The following is a 7514-nucleotide window of genomic DNA, read 5'->3' on the forward strand; positions in this document are numbered from 1 at the left end:
TGAATGCATGTATTTAGTCTAGGTATGCATGCATATGTATAGGTATGTATATTCATGTGTGTATCATGTAAGTATATGTATATGTGTGCATGTGTCTCTGTATGCAAGCATATGTGTGTGTGCATGAGTACATATTTACACACATCACATGTTTATGTGCAAATACGTACACACATGTACGTTTATGTGTGCAGTATGTATACATGTGTGCACATGTGATGTGTGCGAGTGTGTGTGTGTGGCTAGGCATGAATGTGTGTATGTATAGGTATGTGGGCTTTAAACTGGAAAAAGTACATCAAGGCTGTATATTGTCACCGTGCTTATTTAACCTATATGCAGAGTACATAATGAGAAACGCTGGGCTGGATGAAGCACGAGCTGGAATCAAGATTAGTGGGAGAAATATCAATAACCTCACATATGCAGATGACACACCACCCTTATGGCAGAAAGTGAAGAAGAACTAAAGAGCCTGTTGATGAAAGTCAAAAAGGAGAGTGAAAAAGCTGGCTTAAAGCTCAACATTCAGAAAACTAAGATCATGGCATCCAGTCCCATCACTTCATGGAAAATAATCTATTTTTGGGGGGAAAACAGTGACAGACTATTTTGGGGGGCTCCAAAATCACTGCAGATGGTGACTGCAGCCATAAAATTAAAAGACATTTGCTCCTTGGAAGAAAACCTATGACCAACCTAGACAGAATATTAAAAAGCAGAGGCATTACTTTGCCAACAAAGGTCCATTTAGTCAAGGCTATGGTTTTTCCACTGGTCATGTATGGATGTGAGGGTTGGACTGTAAAGAAAGCTGAGTGCCGAAGAACTGATGCTTTTGAACTGTGGTGTTGGAAAGACTCTTGAGAGTCCCTTGAACTCCAAGGGGAGCCAACCAGTCCATCCTAAAGAGAATCAGTCCTGCATATTCACTGGAAGAACTGATGCTGGAGCTGAAACTCCAATACTTTGGTCACCTGATGTCAAGAACTGACACATTTGAAAAGACCCTGATGCTGGGAAAGAGTGAAGGCAGGAAGAGAAGGGGATGACAGAGGATGAGAGGGTTGGATGGCGTCACTGACTCAATGGCCCTGAGTTTGAGTAAACTCCGGGAGTTAGCGATGGACAGGGAGGCCTGGTGTGCTGCAGTCCATGGGGTCACAAAGAGTCGGACACGACTGAGCGACTGAACTGAACTGAGACATGTGTGTAGTGTATACATGTGCGTAGTGCACACAGCTGCAGGCAAGAGCGAGGCTCCTGGGCCCAGGGGTCACGCCCTGGGGACTGGCTGGCCCCAGGGCTCTGCTCCCCTGTCCCTCATGTCCTCCTGAGGGTCTTGGTGCTCCAGACTCTCTGGACCAGCCTCTGTGATGGGGTCCCTGACCTCGGGGATGCTCGGGGTTCCCAGCCCCGTGATGAAGGTCTGGGGAGGGCTGTCAGGGGCTGGCCTGTGGATGTGGCACGTACACAGTGGACTCTGAGGGTCCACGTGTCTATGTGGGAATGCCCCAGCCTTACCGCTGACTGACCTGACATCCCATGGCTTTTCTGGCTAAGACTCTGGAGGTCACTAAAATGCAAGTGTCCTCAGCAAGGCACCACTTACCTAGGGTGGGTGGACCTGTGTCACCATGCTTCTCAGCAAGGCGGGCCTCCCACCTGAACAGGTGGGCAGGGAGCCCAGGGCAGGAGGGGGAAGGGAGCCCCCTCTGCAGGCTTCCTGATTTATCCCAGCGTGGAGACGCCCTGGGAACGAGACCCCTGCCCCCACGTGTCCACAGAGCACAGCACGCAGCCCGAGGACCTGGGACAGGGTCACCGTCCACCTCCCACTCCCCCTCCCAGAAGGTGCAGCCGGGCGGGGGGCAGGCACACCCTAAGGAACCGGGGGCTCCATCCAGAACCAGGGGCCGGCGATGACCTCTGGACCACCCCATGAGAAGCCAGAGATGGTCTGACAGCTCGGGGCTCGGGTGGGGCACAGCCTGATCGTTAGGGTCAAGTGCACCCCACCCCCTCATGCCCTGTGGGAACTCAGGTGCACGCCCCAGGTCTTGGCACACCCGAGACGTGGCTCTGACCCTCAGCTCCTCACAGGAAGAGCCGACAGACACGGGCTGGCCCTTCAGTTCCAGACTCACAAGCAGTTTTGCAGGACGACAGTCACGTGCACGTGGACACAGCCCTGTCTCGCAGCAGGTGGTCTCGAGGGCAGCGCTCCCTGGGCTGTGGGCCCCTTGGGGTGAAGCTCCGGTGTCTCTGCTCAGAGGACGGGGCCGGGGAACTGCAGCTGGGCTGAGCCGCCCCATCGCCTCTGAAGCAACGAGTGGGTGTCCCGGGGTGTGGAGGTCGTGCTGGGGTCTGCAGAAACGGGGCATCAGCTGGGCGGACACAGCGCAGCCGCCCTGCGGAAGTCTCGGCCAGGGCATCGCAGGGAGAGGCAAGAGCCTCGGAGCCACTGGGGGATTTCAGATGTCGATTTGGCTGCTGAAGGCTTCTAAACACACAACGCTGAAGGGTCACGTCCGAGGGAACCATAATTAGCAAGAGGTCCTGCCAGGTTTGAAAACCCAAAGTGTAGACCCTGGCTTCCCCGAGCTGGCCCGTCGGGGACCCCTGGTGAACGGTACGTGAACGGCACAGGTGGGCCGGGGGCTGGGGGCGAGCACCCCCTGCGGACGCCCCCCCGCCCCCCGGGGTCTCCTGCATCACGTGCAGCCCAGTTAAGAGGCGCAACCCCGCATGCGCGACGGCAGGCCCGCCCAGAGCGAAGCCGCCGGGGAACGCCCGACAGCAGCGCCGGGCAGCGCGGTGGCCTCTAATTCTCGGGAGAACCAACTCAAACAGAAAACGTGATTAGAGATTCGTGAACAGAACCCCGAAAGCACTCCCCCTGGCGCCTGCATGCCTATCTCTGATATTTGCTTAACGAGTTATCAAGGAGCCGCTTCTGTAGGTAACACATCTCAGCTCCTGCGTGTTCGCGGCTTGGCAGCCTGTGAAGCTGTCAATCACCGACCTCCCTGAGCCGGACCACGTGCCCAAGTCTTCGTCTCCATCCTTGACAGAGTGAACCCCTGGTCTCCTGGCACAGCGGGCCCTGCTGGATGTCCTGCCATCCTGGCTGCAGATCTGCCTCCATCCCCAGCAAGGGCACACCCCCTGAGCCATGTCCTCAGGGGGTCTTAGGGGACAGGGGTCCCCCATGGGTGGTAGTGATGAGGTTTTGACAAGTTAAGGTTCTGGTAGGCTGAACCTCAGGTCTGGCGAACTCTGTCTGCAGGGTCATCTCTAGCCAGATGCCCAGGGAGGAGGCTGGGGCCACCAGTGCCCACCTTGAGCTCATCCTTCCGCAGAGACTGTCCTGGGTTCATGGCCACATGAGCAAGGGCCACATGCTGGTTCCTTAGGCACAGACAGGAGCGGTCCATGGAGAGCAAGTGGGGCAGGTGTGTGCACGTGCGTGCACGTGAGTGTGTGTGCACGTGTGTGCACGTGAGTGTGTGCAGCTGCATCAGCCAGAGAGGGTTTACTAGCACCGTGCAGTCTGTGTGTGCATGTGTGTGCGTGTGTGTGCACTCAGTTGTGTCCAACTCTGTGTGACCCCACAGACGGTAGCCCACCAGGCTCCTCTGTCCACAGAATTCTCTAGGCAAGAACACTGGGGTGGGCTGCCGTTCCCTTCTCCAGGGGATCTTCCCGACACAGGGATTGAACCCAGGTCTCCTGCATTGGCAGGTGGGTTCTTAACCACTGAGCCAGATCCCGGCAGCTTTTCTTTAGCTGAAAGGACATTTGAGACGGGGCCTCGGCTGAGCGGGGCCTCGGCTGAGCAGGCCCTCACACGTCACCCTCAGTGAGGAGTGTCCTGTGGAAGAGTTTTTATAAAAAAGCAAAAATCCAAAGCCAAAAGTAAAAGGTCATCTCAGGCCCTGCCCGGCGCATAGCCGGTGCTCAGTGAGAGCTGCCTGCCTCCTCCTGGGCTGGACCTCCATCTCCAGTCCATGCTGTCTGGATCTCTGTCTGCCTCTGCGCTGGGCTGGGCGCAGCTCCGGGGCCGGAGGGGAAACACGGAGCCTGGAAAGCAGGAGATGACCCACAGGGCAGCACCCTTTCGAGGGCCAGCGGGCTGCCTGGGGGTCGAGGAGCCCCCTCCCCAGGTCAGAGGGGCAGCAGAGTCCGCCCTCGGGGTCCAGGCCGGAGCAGCAGGTGGGTCTCCGGGGCCACCTTGCTCCTCAGGACCCAGGGGACCTTCATGCCTCCTCCGAGGACACATTTGGATCAGACCCCGACGACCACATTCACGAGAGGAACAGAAATACAAGACAATTTAGAAAAGGCTTCACTATGTCCTCGGCTGGATTTTTTTTGCCTAATGCTTATTTCTAAATGAACATCATCTCCTCCAGAACTCTTTAATGTAATAAAAATATAGCTCAGGGTCAGGTATGAAATTAATGACACAAATTCAAAGTCGTAATGCTCAGTGGGATGAAACAACTTCAATGAAGAAATAATCAAACTCTGTGACCAGACCCGAGTGGAGCAAGACAGATGCGTGCGAACAGTTCCAACAGCAATCTGTTACCAGGGAATTATGAAAACGTAATTATGGAAACATGTATAAAATATTTATTTTTAATAAGATGAATGTCCTATTTCTTAAAACTAAAATAAAATTAGACTCTTAGCTTATTATCAAAGACAAGCAATGATGGCAAACGCTACCTCTCCGTGTGGCTGGAAATGCTAATTTTATTATCTTAATTTGTGCTCTTGTGTCTCTTGTCTATTTTGTTCTTTTTAAAGTTAAATAAGTAGCAATAAGAAAGCTTTGGGTTTTCATCTGTATGAAGTGAAATGTATGGTACCAAATACTCAGCTCACTAGGTAGCTAGCTACCAAATACTTGACAGAGCCAGTAATAATGGGACCAGAAAAATTTCCTAGAGCACAAGACTCTTGAAAGGACCTGCTGAGATCGAAGGAGGCTTAGGAGGTGCAAATGTGGGACACGTTTCATGATGTGAAAGGCAGGCGTCCTCTGCCACGTGTGGGTGACACATTGAGGAAAGCGAAGCTGACCGCCGCATCACCCTGGAGAGGGGTCGCCTAAAGAGAAGGGAAACCTGTGTCACGTTTATGAGTTCTGTCCTGGGGCGTGGCCTTGGCACACGGTGGGCGAGCGGACAGCCTGGTGAGCAGCCCAGGCAGAGGTCAACTGCAGGTCCTTGTCACACGTGGGTCTGCAGGGACCCTTGGCAGCTCATTCTCTCTTGCCGGGCGTTGGAAATGGGCCGGCTCAGGCCAGAGGCCCCTGGTCCTCCCAGAAACTCTCCAGGAACTGTGACCCCATGGTGGGGATGAGCTGTTAGACTCGGGCAGAGGGGACAGTAGGCAGTGGTCAGAGGTGAGCCAAGCTGGTGGGCTTAAAGTCCCATGTCCTGAAGAGCCGTCTGCGGTGGTGAAAGTTCTAAAAGAGCTCAAACAGGCAACACAGAGGAAGGGGGATTACAATGCACTCACAAAACAAGGTAAGATGAAGCCACTCAAGGCATATGTTTGAGGATATTTAATAAATGGCAAAGTGGTAATTGCATGCTAAATAAAGAAGGCAAAATAAAAACAGTACGTCTCTGCTTACTGTAGGAATATATTTCCATATGTGTACAAAATATGTATGAACATACAGGTGCATGCGGTTTTTTAATGTGATTTTGACTGTGCTGGGTCTTAGTTGTGGCATGCAAACTCTTAGTTTTGGCATTTGGGACCTAGTTCCCTGACCAGGATTCGAACCCAGGCCCCCTGCATTGGGAGTGCAGATGTTTAACCCCTGGATCACCAGGGAAGTCCTCATATGCATTTTATATGTGCTTGAACATAAACATGAAAACATACACTCACACTCACACCAAAATGTCTGGTGGGAAAAGTCAATATAAATAGTCCACCTGTGGTGTATTTTTGTTTCTCTTCTTACCATTTTCCCAGTAAAAGTTTCTACAGTGACCCTAGATCCATCCCATAACCTGAAATATCATCTAATAGTTATTATGAAAATGTTAAAAGAACTATGGAAGCAGCATGAAGAAGCATATTAGCACCCTGGCCTCACTGATATTTTAATGTTTTAAAAAATTCACAGGTTTGGTAGATGAGAAATGCTGTTTCCCTATTATTTTTTATTAACATAGTCACTCACAGACCTGCCGTTGCTGTTCTCTTGAGCGGATCTTTCTCTGAGCCGTCTTTCTGAGCTTTCACATCCCAGTTGAGGTCCAAGTGTTTTTCTTACTGATTCATGAGAGATTTTAAAAATCATGTCTGTTGCAATATTTTCTTGGTGCGTCTGTGACTTACTTTTATATTTAAATGTACAAATGTGTTAATTGCTTGTACTGTTGAAAGTATCAATGAGCATTTGTACGTTTCTTCAAAACCTTACACATTGGGAAGTCTTTTTGCATCCGAAGATTTAATGACTAGAGATTATTTTTTAAAATTGTATTCATGTCATTGCATTTTTTGTGTTTAGCTTTTTAAGCTTTCTTATCGTTGTTACTAATGATCACTTATTTGTAATACCTAATCGTCGTGTGGGTGCACGCGTGCTAAGTCGCTCAGTCGTGTCTGACTCTGCAACTCCATGGACTGGAGCCCGCCAGGCCCCTCTGTCCATGGGGTTCTCCAGGCGAGAACACTGGAGTGGGCTGCCATTCTCTCCTCCAGGGGGTCTTGCCTGCCCAGGGATCAAGCTCGCGTCGCCTATGTCTCCTGCGTTGGTAGGTGGGTTCTTTACCAGTAACGCCCCCTGAGAGGTCCCAGTAAAGTGAAAGTTACTCATTTGTGTCTGATTCTTTGCAACCCCTGGACTATACAATCCATGGAATTCTCCAGGCCAAAATACTGGAGTGGGTAGCTGTTCCTATCTCCAGGGGATCTTCCCAACCCAGGGATCGAATCTAGGTCTCCTGCATTGCAGGCAGATTCTTTACCATCTGAGACACCAGAGAAGCCCAAGAATACTGCAGTGGGTAGCCTATCCCTTTTCCAGCAGATCTTCCTGACCCAGGAATGGAACCAGGATCTCCTGCATTGCAGGCGGATTCTTTACCAGCTAAGACACCAGGGAAGTCCGAGAAGCCCCAATAAATTACATATTAAATATTAATATTCATATCCTAGTGGATGTAACTGTTTTTCTTCACTCATATATTTTGGCATAAAAACCAAACTTCAATAATTATAATATATTTAACAATATTACATATTAAATAATCTTTCTTTACAAAAAAAAATAAATAAAAGAAAGGTAGGGGAGAGGAAGGGAGGGAGAGAAAAGCTATTTGCTGTTATTTTGTTATTTCAGATCAGTTTTTTGGAAACACTGTGTCACATTTACCTCGAAAATTGCTCCCAAGGTAATTCCTTAAATTCAAGCAACCTGTGAACTTTCAGAGTCTCTTTTGACTCAAATTCTTCTGTATCTTTTTTGTTTGTTTGTT

The sequence above is a fragment of the Odocoileus virginianus genome, chromosome 14 (genome assembly GCF_023699985.2).
Source record: "Odocoileus virginianus isolate 20LAN1187 ecotype Illinois chromosome 14, Ovbor_1.2, whole genome shotgun sequence".
Classification (NCBI taxonomy): Eukaryota; Metazoa; Chordata; class Mammalia; order Artiodactyla; family Cervidae; genus Odocoileus; species Odocoileus virginianus.